Below are 16030 nucleotides of genomic sequence, written 5' to 3' on the forward strand. Positions count from 1 at the left end.
ACTCAATCTTTATAAAACAGAGTTAATAATATTTCCACCCACCAACAAGAGCATACCTGCCATTTCTATTTCTGTTGATAACATGACCATAAATCCCACCCCATAAGCTCGCTGCCTTGGTGTAATCCTCGACTCACACCTATCCTTTGTTCCCCACATTGACTCTATAACTAAATCATGTTATATGCATCTAAAAAACATTTACAAAATTCGTACATATCTCACACATCACACTGCAAAAACCTTAATTCGTGCACTTATCATCTCCCGTATTGACTGTTGCAATTCCCTCCTTACTGGTCTTCCCCAAAACAGACTTAAACCCCTGCAATCTATTTTGCACGCAGCGGCAAAATTTATTTTCCTTGTAAACCGTTATTCCTCTGCTAAAGCACTCTGTATGTCTCTACACTGGTTGCCTGTTTTCTACAGAATCCAATATAAAATATTTTTACTAACCTACAAGGCCATCAACAAAGCTGCACCAACATACATTGCCTCTCTTGTCTCAAAATATCTCCCAACTCGGCAACTCTGTTCTGCACAAGATCTGCGTCTCTCATACACCCTCATTACATCCTCCCATTCCCAGTTACAGGACTTTTTTCGGGCTGCACCCACTCTATGGAATTCTCTCCCTCGCACAATAAGACTCTCCTCTGGTCTACAAACTTTCAAGCGTTCTCTGAAAACCCACCTCTTCAGACAAGCTTATAATATTCTTTAACCATCCTCTTAACCTCACTACAGTACCCTATTACCATCCGTTACACAATTTCACAGAAGACAACTACCCCCTGACCAATATTGTTGTGTGACAGAATCATTTAGCTTATGAGCCACTTTTACCTTTGCAGTCTGGCTGAACCGAAATGCAAAATGTAGACTTAACCTCATGTATCAAACTCCCATTGTCCCATAGATTGTAAGCTTGCGAGCAGGGCTTTCTCACCTCTCTGTCTGTTTTACCAAGTTTGTTTATTAGTTTACTGTGTTTGTCCCCAATTGTAAAGCGCTACGGAATATGTTGGCGCTATATAAATAAATGATGATGATGATGATTATGATGATATGTGACCTCTAATCCAGATCCATTGCGATTGCATTGTACAACAAGGGGACATTTAATGCTAATTCAGATTGATTCCTACATTACGATTAATGTTTTATTAGACTTTAAGAAAATAATTTCCCCAGTATATGGAGGTGTTAAAGAGCCTAGGAGCATAACACCACTGCATTTATAGAATTGTTAAGTTTAGAAATGTTTGGCAAAACTAATTTTACTTAAATTACCTCTGTGGAGCACTTCACCACCCAGACCCATTTTTGCTAACATATTATATTACAGGAAAATACTTTTCTGTAAAGCAACTCAAAATGCAATCTCTTTATTTGAATAACTCATTCTAAATTTAAAAGAAAAGGGACAAATTTGTGGATAAGAAAACATTTGCAAGAACTTCATGTGTTTATGCTATGTTATAACCCACATGTTTGTGAGGTAGCATCCACTTTTTTAAGTCTCCAACCTCGGCAGTCAAGAGGAACACAATAAGAAGTCCCTAAAAAATAATCAAGTTCCACATCGTCTGGAATCATGATAGATCCAGTAGTGAAAGGCTATGAGTATCCTGATGTTGTTTGCTAATTTACATGGTTGATAATTGTACAAAGTAAATGTCCTATTTGCAATTATAAATCCTATAATTTGGGACCAAACACCTGGAGCAAAATGATTTTCAGTTCTTTTGAGAACTTTTTTAAGAATGCGTGTATCGTGTCAAAATACTGTTCCTTGTAGAATCAGTAGTTAATAGAGGATGCTAGCAATAAAGACATATGATCCATTACATATATAATGTTACAAAATGTAAGTGTGATCTTGATGACTCATGTCAATATGCATAAAAATCATGTACTAAATACACAATATAGTGTCAATTGAGTACTATAGGTTCGGGACAATAGGTGTAGGTTAATAGTATTAAAAAGAAAAAAAATCAACATAAACTATTTTACGATTATAACCATCTTGAGTTTTATTGCTAGGAGCTCTCTCTGGGTTCCCTGGTGTCTGAGGAATGAAGGGGTTATTAACAACTGAAAACATGTTGAGTTCCTTCATTCTTTTATTTTGTTAAACTTTACAACTAAGAATTCCCAAACTTTTTCCAATTATTGTAGTTTACCTCTTGCATAAGTATCTGCAAGCTGCAGAATTGTAAACAGAAGTTGCTTTTTAGCACTGATTTATTGCTGTCTATCACAGCTTTATATCTCCTCAAATTTATATGATTTTTCAGTTGGTATGGTTAGTTTTAGATTATCATTATTTGGCATTATTATTGTTGTTGTTACATAGTCTAATTAAATAATGAGTATAAAGCGTACCTGCACTCATATAGAGTTGGAAGCATATGCACGCAGAACTTATGCAGGGAAAAGGAGCATGTAAAAAAGCAAATGTACATGCATTTGTTGAGTCGGATGCATCTCCAGATGTGTCCAGTTAAAATATAGCATTATTTGCACTAGGTGAACACCAGACAAAGAAAGTGTGTCTACCTACGCACCATGGTAGCATAGTGATAGTGTTAAATATGATTTTTTTGTTAAGGCCTCATAAAGCCTTTGTTCAGCCATTTTTTTCAAACTCGCATAGAAATATTAACTTGGATCAGAATTTTAGATCTAACAATAGCACAGGGAAAGTGTAGAGATAATAGAGAGATGTAGTTTGATGGTGTTAGTAGTGAATGACACATAGTAAATGCATTCTATTTGTATATAATACAATAATGCAATGTCATATGCAAAAGAGAGAAAAGTATTTTGACAGTGTTATTACTAAATGGGAAAGTGACATTTTCCATATAAATTGCACTTAAATACAAACACAAATGTGAATTAAATTAAAATGAAATAGATCTAAATGAAACTAAAATCTGTTGTGTTCCCCATTAAGGATCCGATGGTAAACTTTTTTTCTGTAGATCAAATGTAAATGGGTAATAAATAATGTGAATGGATGGCTGCAAATTCATATAATATAGCTGCCACGCTAATGAATTAAGATTTATCAGCTGCAGGAGTCAATAATCAATTAGCAAATAAAAAGCAGCTATTCTAAATAAGCCACTATATGTGCATGCTATTATATACAGTATGCAGCATGTGATAAGATTACTTTAAGTATGTACAATGTAACCTAGTGCAAATCTGAACTGTAATAAACGATTTGTCAGATTTATGCTAATTATTGTATTGCAGTTGTGCGATGGCAAATATATCTAATAAACATATACAAATGTTGATTTACAAGGCATGATCTTCTGATATATTGTGTGTGTGTATTTTGCGTTATGATCTGGGTGTTGTGTAAGGTATCTCTGACTAAATAAACAAGCAAAAATAACTTATGCTGAAGGCTAAGATTCATGGGTAAACAGAAAAAATGATCAAATTATATTTTATTATAGTCGCCCAAGGGTATGTTCAAGCTACAAACATGAATGCAGTAAATTTCATTTATTTCCACTTGATACAAATATAATTGAACATGCTGTCTAAGAAGTTATTCAGGGAAATTAACTACTTATTGGTAAAACCTACAGCATCTGTGCAGTGTTATCAGCAATCATTCCAGCTGTATATTTGGATTTATTTAGAAATCTAGAAAAAAAAATACTTCACAATCCACACAAAATATATGTTGTGTGACAATACGCTGTGCAAAATATGTTTTATATACAGGCAATAAAACACACATATTTAGGAAATGTCTAAAAATGTATTGACTCTATTACTAAAGTAGCATCAGGAGCTAATCCAATCAATATTAACCTACCCTACTTTCGAGATTTTGACAGAGAGTTGTCTGCTTTGACCGAGAGCTGGAGATGTGATCTGCATGGAGGCATATGTTCTCTGTCTCCTTAAATTATGTATTTCACCCTCTGCAACAAGGAATATGTGAGTAGGTTACAATCTAGCTTTGGTTGCTAAACAAAACACACAATTTTCATACCTCCTTCCTCCTCTTTAATATTTTCCTGCTTACAATGATTTTTATAAATGTTTATCTGTATGGTATCACCACCAGATTTAATGGTTAAAAAATCAGATTGCATGAAGGAGTTAGCAGTAATGTCCACCTTTGAGAAGTCAATTTTGTTTTGCTAATTTCATACTCTCTGGAGTATCTAACAGTACCCTGCAGATGAAGGATTGGTCATCAGTAGTGATGTGCCATTCATATTTCTGACACTTTCCACTGCTTTCTTAGCCCAATATCTGTGTTTTTTTCCCCAGATAATACTTGAGACCAGCCTCAGACTGGCTTGTCGGTAAGTCGGGCCAACCACCGGTAGGCACCAACGTTGGTAAACCACGCCTCCACCTGGTCCATTGTTCCGAGTGCCAGGTCAGCAGATTGAAATTGCAGAAAGCCCAGAAGCGACTGCGGCTCTCTGCACATGTGCCGTAATGTCATAGATAGACGAGTCATGTGGGAAGAAGAACCACCCACGTAGGAGGTGCTAGAGACGTCGGAGGAGCTACACGAAGAATGCAGGAGCCATTGCTGAGAAGGTTACTACATCACGCAGTGCCGAAACAGCCTGTCATTCTGCATTGTATAATTTTATTTTGGGAGGGTTTTTTAGTTGCTCTTTGCTATAATACAAACAATTGTTGTTACTACTGTTTGTACTTTTTTTGCATGTATTCACAGTTTTTCAGATATTCTAATATCTCAGCAGTCTTTATTGCAGAAAATTACTGTGAAGTGATCCTGTTTTAGAAAGTCTCACATTTTGTCACCAGTGGAAAAATATCAAATATTATGCCAATAAGCCTCGTTTTATAAGAGAATACAAATGCAGTGACTCCCTGGTGTAATGCAATAGACACTCTACAGTGCCTCCGGGTAGGAGCTTGTTAAGTGAATGCTTGTTGCCATAGTTTTCTTAGAGAGTCAATACATGTTAAAACATGTTTAAAAAAATATTTCAAGAATGGGATATGGATAAATAGGGACATTGGAGAGAGGAGAGAAAGAAAAGTGGCATGAGAGATGAGGCAATAAGGGCATGTGCGATGAGGCAAAGTGTGAAGAGGGAGCAAAGGCAGCATGGCAGAGTGTGAAGGGGGACCAAAGTAGCATGGCAGAGTGTGAAAAGGGGCCAAAGCAGCATGGCAAAGTGTGAAGGGGGCCAGGAGAAGGGGGGAGCAAAAGCAGCATGGAGGGCGCAGTGTGATCATAAGGGGGCACAGCATGTTGATGAAGGGGCACAGTAATGTGTGTGTGACGGCACAGCAGGTTTGTGGCAATGTAATGTGTGTGTCACACGCCGACCCCGCGCAAGGGTACCGACATTGTTACCTTCCTACTGTAAGCGGTGATCAGAGTGTACTAAACTTCATTATCAGATCAACATCCTCTATCTAGTATCTTGTTCTGCGCATGTGCTATTGAAATTGCCCTCTCTTATGACCTCCTACCTGTTCCCATTGGTTCTAGCATTTTGGAGCGCTATTTAAACCTTCCACTTTCCTCTGTCCGATGCCTGTTCTTCGAGTTACTCACTCTCAGTAAGGATTTGGCTTCCTTCAGTCTGACTGTCACAGGCGCTAGGAGTTTTACCCAGAATTCACCAGGTGTAGCTACACTTACCAGAAGTGCGGACCTCTGGGTAGTGTGGTGAATCAGTGGAACCATACAGTAGAATAGAGGAAAGGAATGTCAATAGTATAAATGCTGAGTCTTGGCACCATGGAACTGTGATGGTACAGCAGTTTAGTAAACAGGATAAAATGAGGAAAGAGTCCAAGTGCCTTAGCACGCAGGTAGCATATAGCAGGCCAATCACCAAATAGTAGAAGAGTCAGTGACTTGCAGCTACAATACAGAGGCAGCTAATAGGTACCATACAGTGTAGTAGCTATATCACAAGGAAACATGAATGGTCTACAGCTGGTAAGTTTCACCACGGATATGTAGAGAAGACTTGTCCAGCGCAGGTGTGTAACAGAATAGGGTGAGTGGTCTGCAATTGGCAAGTTGTACCACTGATGTGAAGGGAAGACTTGTCCAGGCGCAGGCATGGAACAGAGTAACGTGAGTGGTCTGCAATAGGCAAGTTTTACCACTGATGTGTAGAGAGTAGACTTGTCCAGGTGCAGGCGTGGAACGGAGTAACATGAGTGGTCTGCAATAGGCAAGTTGTACCACTGATGTGAAGGGAAGACTTGTCCAGGTGCAGGCGTGGAACGGAGTAACGTGAGTGGTCTGCAATAGGCAAGTTGTACCACTGATGTGAAGGGAAGACTTGTCCAGGTGCAGGCGTGGAACGGAGTAACGTGAGTGGTCTGCAATAGGCAAGTTCTACTACCGATGTGGAGAGGAGACTTGTCCAGAAGCAGGCATGGAACAGAGTAACGTGAGTGGTCTGCAATAGGCAAGTTTTACCACTGATGTGTAGAGAGTAGACTTGTCCAGGTGCAGGCGTGGAACGAAGTAACATGAGTGGTCTGCAATAGGCAAGTTGTACCACTGATGTGAAGGGAAGACTTGTCCAGGTGCAGGCGTGGAACGGAGTAACGTGAGTGGTCTGCAATAGGCAAGTTCTACTACCGATGTGGAGAGGAGACTTGTCCAGAAGCAGGCAGGCAACAGATGTAGCGAGAGTAGTCTGCAGCGGGTAAGTTCTACTACCGATGTGGAGAGGAGACTTGTCCAGAAGCAGGCAGGTAACGGAAGTAGCAAGAGTAGTCTGCAGCGGGTAAGTTCTACTACCGATGTGGAGAGGAGACTTGTCCAGAAGCAGGCAGGTAACGGAGGTAGCGAGAGTAGTCTGCAGCGGGTAAGTTCTACTACCGACGTGGAGAGGAGACTTGTCTAGAAGCAGGCAGGTAACGGAGGTAGCGAGAGTAGTCTGCAGCGGGTAAGTTCTACTACCGATGTGGAGAGGAGACTTGTCCAGAAGCAGGTAGGTAACGGAGGTAGCGAGAGTAGTCTGCAGTGTGTAAGTTCTACTACCGATGTGGAGAGGAGACATGTCCAGTAGCAGGCAGGTAACGGAGGTAGCGAGAGTAGTCTGCAGCGGGTAAGTTCTACCACTGATGTGGAGAGGAGACTTGTCCAGAGCAAACGGATAACACGAGCAGAAACAGGAAACACCTCAGAGTCTCAGGGAATGAGAACCAAGAACAGGCAAAGGTAATAGGGCAACAGGTGCCTTAAGTACTGAGAGGTGATTAATTAACCAATGAGACTAGAGGCAATGGTATTAACAGTTCAGGGTTTCTGCACATGCGCAATCTTTGTCAAGATGGCGGACGGCCGCGACTCAGGAGAGGCACCGGCAGGAGCAAGAGAGACCCATGTCCCAACCTAGAGGCACTAACATCCGGTGAGTGACACTGACTCACCTTTTGCTGCTCGTATGAGCGTCCTGGATCAGCTGTACTCCTCTCTGCCGCTGCCGCTAATAGAGCTGCTTGCTGTACCTGTACTCATCTGCTGCTGCTCTGAATCGCCTTCTACGAATCAGCTAAGTTCGACTCCACTACTGCTCCTATATTTGAACTGCCGCTGTACCAGTAACTCATCCATTGCTCTGAATCCCCATCCACGGATCAGCTAAGTTCTACTCCATTACTGCCTCTGTTTGAACTGCCGCTGTGTCAGTGATTCACCTGCTATGGTTTGAGTTACCATCTACAGATCAGCTAAGTTCTACTCCACTACTGTCTTTGTCTGAACTGCTGCTGTATCAGTGATTCACCTGCTGTGCTCTGAGTTACCAATTACGGATCAGCTAGTTCTACTTCACCATCACTTCTATTGGAACTGTTGCTGTACCAGTAATTCACCTGCCGCTGCTCTGAGTTACCAACTATGGATCAGCTAGTTCTACTCCGCTATTACTCCCATTTGTACTGCTACTGAACCAAGAACTCTCCTGCAGTTTCTATTTACAGTATTGTCACTCCATTGCTACTTACCGCTACACCACTGTTACTTTGCATTCCTACGAGACTGACCCTATCATCATTACCTTCAGTGTCTCACTGACTGGCCCTTACCAATCCGCTGTATCAAGCTCCACTATTTACTCTGCCACAACTCATTCTGGGAACCGCGACCTGCGGGATAGGAGCAGCAAAATCCAAACCCTCTTGCGGGGGTCACTGGCTAAAACCTCCTACTCGTTAGACTCCACGTCCCTGAATGAGCTCTACCCTGTGGCAGATACAAGGGATCCACTAAATATCATTTGGATTTGTGACAGTGTGTGTGTGGTAGGTGGTGGCTAACTAATGGGTGCTATTTTGGTTGTGCGGTGTTAGTGGGACAATTTCATTTTTTTTTAATCAAGTACATTTTTATTGAATTTTAGTACATATAAAGGTAAAATGTACAAAAACAAAAAACAAAATTAGATAAATGAAAATAACATTACATAACATGTATCAGCCATTTATCAAAGCACTGAAAAGAGAGATCAAAGCGGTAACAGATATTCTTGTAAAGTATTTAGATTTTACAAATTAATAACACAAGAATGGAGCAGGTCCAATTTTGACAAAATTAGTACATATAAGCATCATTGAATGCATGAATATTTTACCGATATCAGTGTCCAAAATATCACCTAGTTTTGCAATATTTATCAGAGCAGAAGCAATGGAGTTAGTTTAGTTAAGCCCAAACCTTATAAGACTCTTTCATTGTACTGGTTGGCATCCTGGACCACCCTTTTTCGGCTATTCTTGGATTCATACCATGAGGACCAGACTTTATGATATTTGTGCTCAGCCCTTCGCAGAGTATAGGTGTATCTTTCATGGTCCATGGTCTCATTTACCAAGACCTTCCAGTTATGAAAATCTGGATTTACATTTGTGAGCCAATTGCACGCTATGATAACTTTTGCCAAAGTAATTGCTATGAAAACAAACTTGTAAAGAGGTACACTCAGTTTTTCCTCTAATGATATCCCGAATAGGCATAACTTAGGTTCCAGAGGAGGGACTCCGGGAACAACCCCAACAATACATTTCCATATTCTTTTCCAGAAGGCATGAACCACCTGACAGTCCTATAGCAAGTGCCAGAAGTCACATCCTAGCTGAGAACATTTAGGGCAATCATTGTTCCGAAACCTATCAATTTTTGCCAGGGACATAGGAGTGTGATATACCCTATGAAAAATATAAAAGTGAATTTGTTGAAAATGAACTGAAGAGGTGGCTAGTTTAATGCTTTTTAGGATATCACACCACTCCTCCTCATCAACTGGACCAATATTTGATTCCCATTTTATTTTGAGAGGTAATAAACTATTATTTGTCTGGCGGTGATTAAGCTTCGCGTACACAGAGGAAATAACTCTGCGACCTTTCAAACTCCCCAACAGGGATCTAACAGGAGAAGTATCCAGTATAAGGGGGGTATTCCCGAACTGAGACTGAGTAGCATGCCTGATTTGCAAATAGCGAAAGCAAGCCCTTTGGGGGATCTGGAAATCTCTTTTAAATTGATCAAAAGATTTAAAAGACTTGCTTCGGGGGAGTGACTTGGTGGCCATATTGGCTACTCGCAAGTTTAATCTGCTCCCCTTGGAGGGTGAAAAAAATTAAACTTTAACGGAGGACTTAAGCATCTTGAGTACCCTGTGAGCCTGGCTGATGTGGATGGGTGTACTCCCGCTCCCTCAAAGTGTGTTTATAGTGCCCGGGGAGACCTTACAAAGCACCTTCTGGCTTGGGGCCTACTGGGACTGTTAGAAACAACTGCGCCTGACTCGGCACTGAGTGGTCGCGCTGAGGCCCACTGGAGCTTCAGACAGGTAATCGGAGGCCATTGGGGATCGCCTCTACACTTGGGACCCCTGGATATTGATGGTGACCAGCTCCATCTCATCGCCCCAGCAAACGTCCTTCTGCTACAGGGAGGAAGACCGCCGGCTCCCCAACAAATCCGCCACTCTGCACTTACCTGTCTCCGGAAAAGACTACAGCACACGGCGGGGTAAGCTGGATACAGGGTTCGGCGCTGCTGGTGTGGAAGTTGCTCCGACCGCGAAACCCGGAAGTCACTGGCCCCTGCACTTCCGGTTGCGGGTCCCAGGGCCCCCACTGAGGATAGAGAGCCTCTATGTAGTGGGATCTATCAGGGTGCTCTGCCTGTATGTGAGACTTGCGCCTTTTGAGACCCAGTAGTCGGCGGATTGGTTGGTCTGCTTGTGGTTCCTGGCCCTGAGAGCTGCCGGCAAGTGAGGAGTGACAGGCCATTATAAATCTCCAATACTCCGTTGGAATACTCTTCCAGGCAGCTGGCTCCCCTGGTCAATGTACGTCTATGTGCTTTATTCGCCCACTAAGGCAGACTTTACAGTGCCACTGATTCTTACAGCTTTAAAAGTGTGTCTCTGTCACCACCTTGTGGTGAATCTCAATGGGTGCAGGCTCTGCTATTGTAGATCATAAAACTCTCTCCCAGTATACATCAGGCTGACGGATTCAAGAGTGCAGAGTGCCTCATCGGGTTATATCTATAGCCAGGCGCCCTGCGCACACTGGGGTGAGTTGGCTCATCCGGTTTCGGCCATGCTTCTAAAAATGGTGCATTGCCTTTCCACAAGGGCTATCTATACTGTATTGTGACTTTGCTAAATGGCTGAGTGATCCATCCACTGGGGGGAAGTGACATGTGACAAAGCAGATCACCGGTTTATAATAAATCTAAGCTTAATCATGTATCTCCACTTTCCACTTGTTGACCGTGGAGCATCCATCTAATGGGCAAAGATAGGAAAAGCCAGTCTAAGCAGAAACCCAAAACATCTGTGGATACTCCTAGACGTCAAGATCTACGGAAATATCTACATCCTACAGTCGCTCCTTTAGAACAAGATAATAGCCCACCAGCTTCGCCTGAAGCACCTAAGGTCACAGAAATGGCTACCCCAACTGACTCCTCATCTAGTGAATGCCCTGTGAGCACCAGTCAAGAGATTGGGGCGATTCTGCAATTGGTCAAATCTCTACCACCAAAGGCTGAACTTCCCTCTAAGAAAGACTTTGAGTTATTGGAATCCAGTCTTAAAGATACTGTCAAAAAAGAAGTCGCCACTCTACAAGCAGAGTTATCTCGTCTCTCGTCTAAAATTTCCACATTAGAGGACTTTAAAGAGTCTACGGCTCGGCATGATCTTCTCAGTGTCACTGTAGCTTGGCAGGCTCAAGATTTTCTTTTGCTACAAAGTAGAGTGGATGACCTAGATAACAGGGGCCGTAGGAATAACCTGCGTATTCGTGGAATCCCTGAAGAAATACCCACACAAGATCTAATTGCCTTTCTTTCTAAAGTCTTCAATGGGATCCTTGAGCAGGATCTCTCTACAAGTATTCAATTTGATAGGGCTCACAGGGCCGTGAAACCAAGGGGCTCCCCATCTGAGCGACCAAGAGATGTGATCTGTCGCTTGCACTATTACGTACAGAAGAAAGCGATTCTCCAAAAATCGAGAAAGCTGGACGGCATAGAGTATGATGGAAACAGGCTTCAAATCTTTCAGGATCTCTCCTGGAATACCTTGCAGATGCGTCGTATGATTAAACCTTTAACTGATGCACTTCGGGCCAAGAACATTAAATATCAATGGGGATTTCCCTTTAACTTACAAGTGTCCAATAATGGAAAGACCGAGTTTCTGAGATCACCTCAAGATATCAATCCGTTTTGTTCGCAGCTGGGAATACAGGCGATGCCGCTGCCGGAATGGCAACAACATTTCGCCCGATTGCAGCCGACGGGTCCAGATTCCTGGCAAACGGCGGGAAGTTCGGGAAGTTCCAGGAGAAGAAGGCGGGATCCCCCAGAGTCTGCTGGCACATAATTTGATGCTTTAGCTGGAGATGCCTCTTCCCTGTACTCGATGTGATCAGGGAATCTCTGGGTCAACTAGCCACTCAGTTAGTCGGGAGCGGCACTATACTGATACTTTTAATGATGCTGGGCTGCATGGCCTTTCTTCAACCTATTTATACCAGGCTCCCTCTGGTAACCGAGATACTGGAGGAATGGTCCACCATACCTGTTATGCTGTCTGACTTTTCTTCTATCTGAGGATGTGCGCAGAAACGGCTATCAAAGGATATGAACCCAGCTCTTGTACTGACATTGCACAAAGAAAAGTGTTGGTTTTTCAAGTTTCTTCTCTGGTTTGTTGAAATTTTTGGGCTATTCTTACTGGAGGTACTCTCAACCATAAAATTTGTGGTACAGCCTCCTCTTTCTGCACGAGGTTGCCCATCTCAATTTATCTGTGTGGATCTCTATCTGGTGACCAGGACATGGTATTGAGGAACTCCTACGCTTACCTTGTCTCTCCATGTCTTTACATGGGCCTGTAGATGATCACCTAAATTGTTATAGTTAGATGTGTACCCGGATCGCTATTAGGCACAGAATCTTTGTTCTTCAAGCGTTTTTTTGGCAAGTTGGAGTTCAGGTCTTGTCTAGATCGGAGGATCTTCTAACCACAAGATTTACTGTGCTTTAGTTACTAATATTGGTATTGATACTGATTTTGTTTTGAAAGTTCTTATAATGTTTGCTACTTTTATAGGTTGTTCTGCTAGTTACTGTCGCTAACCCCCCTTTTTCTCCCCACACCGCAACAAGAATCCTGAGAGATGGGAGTGGCTCCTCCTCTCCCGTTTCCCTGGAGCGGTTTAATTGTGTGTTATCTGTTATATCTTTATATGTCATTAGGTTTGTCTGTGTCTGTATTGTTTTTTTCCTCATGTGGCTTTCCTTCCCTAGTCCTCCTGGTAATGTCAACTCTTACAATCCTCTCATTACTCTCTAAGCTCAGGTTTACCTGGTATTTACAACTGCTGATTCAATATGCTTGTCTGTTTGACATCAGAAGTGCTCTTCCGGTATATGTAGATCCCGCATGACAGCTCAACTCAAATTGGTCTCAATTAATGCCAAGGGTCTTAATCTCCCTGAGAAAAGACAACGGGCATTAAAAGAAATGAGAAATATGGGAGCGGATGTAGTTTTCATCCAAGAGACACATTTTAAGCAAGGAATGGCTCTCAGATGGCTTCTATACCAATTCGTAATTCAGTAATAATAGCGAGGGTAAGACTCTGGGTGTTGCTACTTTGTTCTCTAAGAGACTCCCTTTTACGAACATCCAAAAATTTTGCCTTGTTGAAGGAAGAGCACTCCTGATTAAATGTAGCTTATTCAATGTAATGTATTCCTTCGTCAATTTATACTTGCCTAATCAGGGTCAACCACTGTTTATATCTCAGGTTTTCGAAAAAGTTGCAGAGCTAGCAGAGGGAACTCTGATTGTAGGAGGAGATTTCAATTGGACCCTGCAACCAGAACTTGACACCTCTAATGGTCAGTCGACATTGCGTAGATCTCAACACTGTAAGGTCAGACGAGTGCTCCATGAACACTAACTGATCGACACATGGCGCATTCAACACCCTGGAGAAAGAGATTACTCTTTCTTCTCCCATCCACATAATGTTTACTCACAAATTGACTATCTGTTTCTTTCACATAGGGCCCTCCCTTACCTCTTAGCATCATCCATTGGCCAAATAACTTGGTCAGACCACGCTCCGATATCAATAACTATCCAACTCACTCAATCCATGACCAAAAAGTGCACCTGGCGCCTTAATGAGTCTCTCCTGCAAAACACAACTTATAGAGATCAATTGGCTGCAGCATTAGATGACTTTATCACCGATAATGATACTCTGGAGGTGTCCAGAATTACTATCTGGGAGGCACATAAGTGTGTCATGAGGGGGAAACTCATCGAATTAGGCTCCCGTGTTAAGAGAGAACGTACGGCCTGACGGGATCAATTATTACAGCAGATTAGAGATTTAGAGACGGCACATAAATCCTATGCGACCAACGACCTGTTAAATAAGCTGACTGAGACTAGGGCGGCACTTAACAAGCTATTAAATGATAAAGTCAAATTATACTTTAGTAGGTGCCGACATCGTTTCTTCCGGTGGGGTAATAGGCCGGGCTCTTCAACTGTGAGAGGGGCGTCCAATAAGGCAACAGATTCATTAGTCAAACTAGGGATTTGGATAGAATCTAAATATGAATGAAGCTCTGAGTTCGTAAAGGACACTTTAGAAGCATATGGTTCTTTGTAATATTGCAAAAAGGAGTTAGCAATATCCACCCCCACGTGTTGTTTCACTCCATTTTGATCATAAATGGCTGTAATTACTCTGCTATCCCTTTCCTCCCGAGATAAACAGGCCAGATAATTACCACCCATATCAGCCACCGAGTATTGTGCGTGTCTAGAGAATAGCAACCTCCTTTTTGATTTATCCAACAAATAGTGCGACCATTTTTGCTGTGCATCCAACCACTGGACTCTGTCCTCCACTGACCGTGACAATAAATACGTAAACTCTAGTTTCCTACAAGACTGTTCCATTTCCAGTTTCCTTGAACGATTGTTTTTTTTAGTATCTGCCACCTTCTTTATAAGGCTGGATTAGCATAGGAGTTATCCCCAAAATAACCCTCCCATAATACTATGAGATCAGCACCTCCCACTATTGGCTGCAACCAGGCTGGGTGCAATTTCCAAAAAACGAGTTCCCCTATCCACCATAGTGTCCACCTGTACTAAAACCGGAGAGTGATCTGATATACCTCTTGGCAGATATTCAATTTTGGAGACTAGAGGTAACAAAATGGGGGACATGGGGATAAGATCTATCCAAGAGAGAGTATTATGTGTGTTAGAGTGGCATGAGAATTGTTGCACATCTGGATTGCAAACTCGCCATACATCCACAAGCCCCATTTCCTGAAGAAGTTTAGAAAATGCAGTAGGACGAGAGGAACCCACTGGTCTCGCAGCAAGAGTCTCTCTCCATCTGTCTAACATAGGGTCAGGAACATTGTTAAAGTCCCCCATACAGATGACAGGTGTATCTGGCGATTGGGATATAAAGGATGCCGCCTTTCCAAGCACTTCTGTACCATATGGAGGGGGAATGTATATTGCCAGAATTATTATTGGATAAAAATCAATTATTGCTCTTATAAAAACATATCTACCATAAGGGTCTAGTTGTAAACATTCCAGAGAGAAATGCATATTTTTCTTTATCAACAGAGACACCCCCCTAGAACTAAGCGAGTGAACAGAGTGATACGCCCACTCCACCCCATGGTTTTTTAAGTGCCATTTCTTTACCACCATGTAAGTGTGTTTCCACCAAGCACACAACATCCGAGGTATATTTTTTGAGCTGAGAAAGTACTAAGTTACGCTTAACCCTCTCATTCAATCCTCTTACATTCCAGGTGAGCAGACGGAGCCCTCCCACCATCCGGCTAATCCCTACCATGACATATTAGGTAGCGTATGTTAGAGAATAGAATGGTCACACTAACACATTCCCAGTATACCTGAAGCATAACATTTACACAACAAATGTACATTGTCACGTTATACATTGAAATACAATCTGAACCTGCCCCGATCTGATTACCATGGCTGACATTAAAAGGAACATATTAAAAACAAATTGGAAAAAAACATACAAGTGTAAAACGAAATACACACTTCAAACCCTTCCATCCCACCCCACATACTCAGCACAACACCAACTGCTAAAGTACACTTGGATCCCTAAACTAGTAAAGAATACCCCAGTTTAACATAACTATCTAACAATTGGTTACAAAAAATTGGGAGAATAGCTATAACTAGCAGGAGGCCTCCCGTATATAATATCCTCCAACCGATTCTGCCTTAGGCAACCTACTATTTCAAAGCCGTTTTAAACAGATAATGAGAAAGCATACTCAATATTTAGAAACAACAGTTGTTAAATTGGAAACAAAAGGGAAAAAAATTGAGGTTTTAAACTTAAGCTTTCAAGTGACCACTTCCGCAGCCGGCAGTCTACGATCCATTTAGTCGACAGCATCCTTAGG

General features: G+C 42.0%; 1 long non-coding RNA gene across 3 annotated transcripts in view; it reads right to left on the minus strand.

Annotated features, from left to right (window-relative positions):
• The window catches only part of LOC142144559 (uncharacterized), a 38771-nt gene extending 34045 nt beyond the window's left edge, over positions 1-4726 (minus strand). For all 3 annotated transcript variants that reach the window (XR_012689738.1, XR_012689739.1, XR_012689740.1), the window contains exon 1: positions 3851-4726. This is a non-coding gene — a long non-coding RNA (uncharacterized LOC142144559). The remainder of the gene's footprint in view (positions 1-3850) is intronic.
• Positions 4727-16030: the final 11304 nt, after the last annotated feature.

The sequence above is a fragment of the Mixophyes fleayi genome, chromosome 3 (assembly GCF_038048845.1).
Source record: "Mixophyes fleayi isolate aMixFle1 chromosome 3, aMixFle1.hap1, whole genome shotgun sequence".
In the NCBI taxonomy this organism is placed as follows: Eukaryota; Metazoa; Chordata; class Amphibia; order Anura; family Limnodynastidae; genus Mixophyes; species Mixophyes fleayi.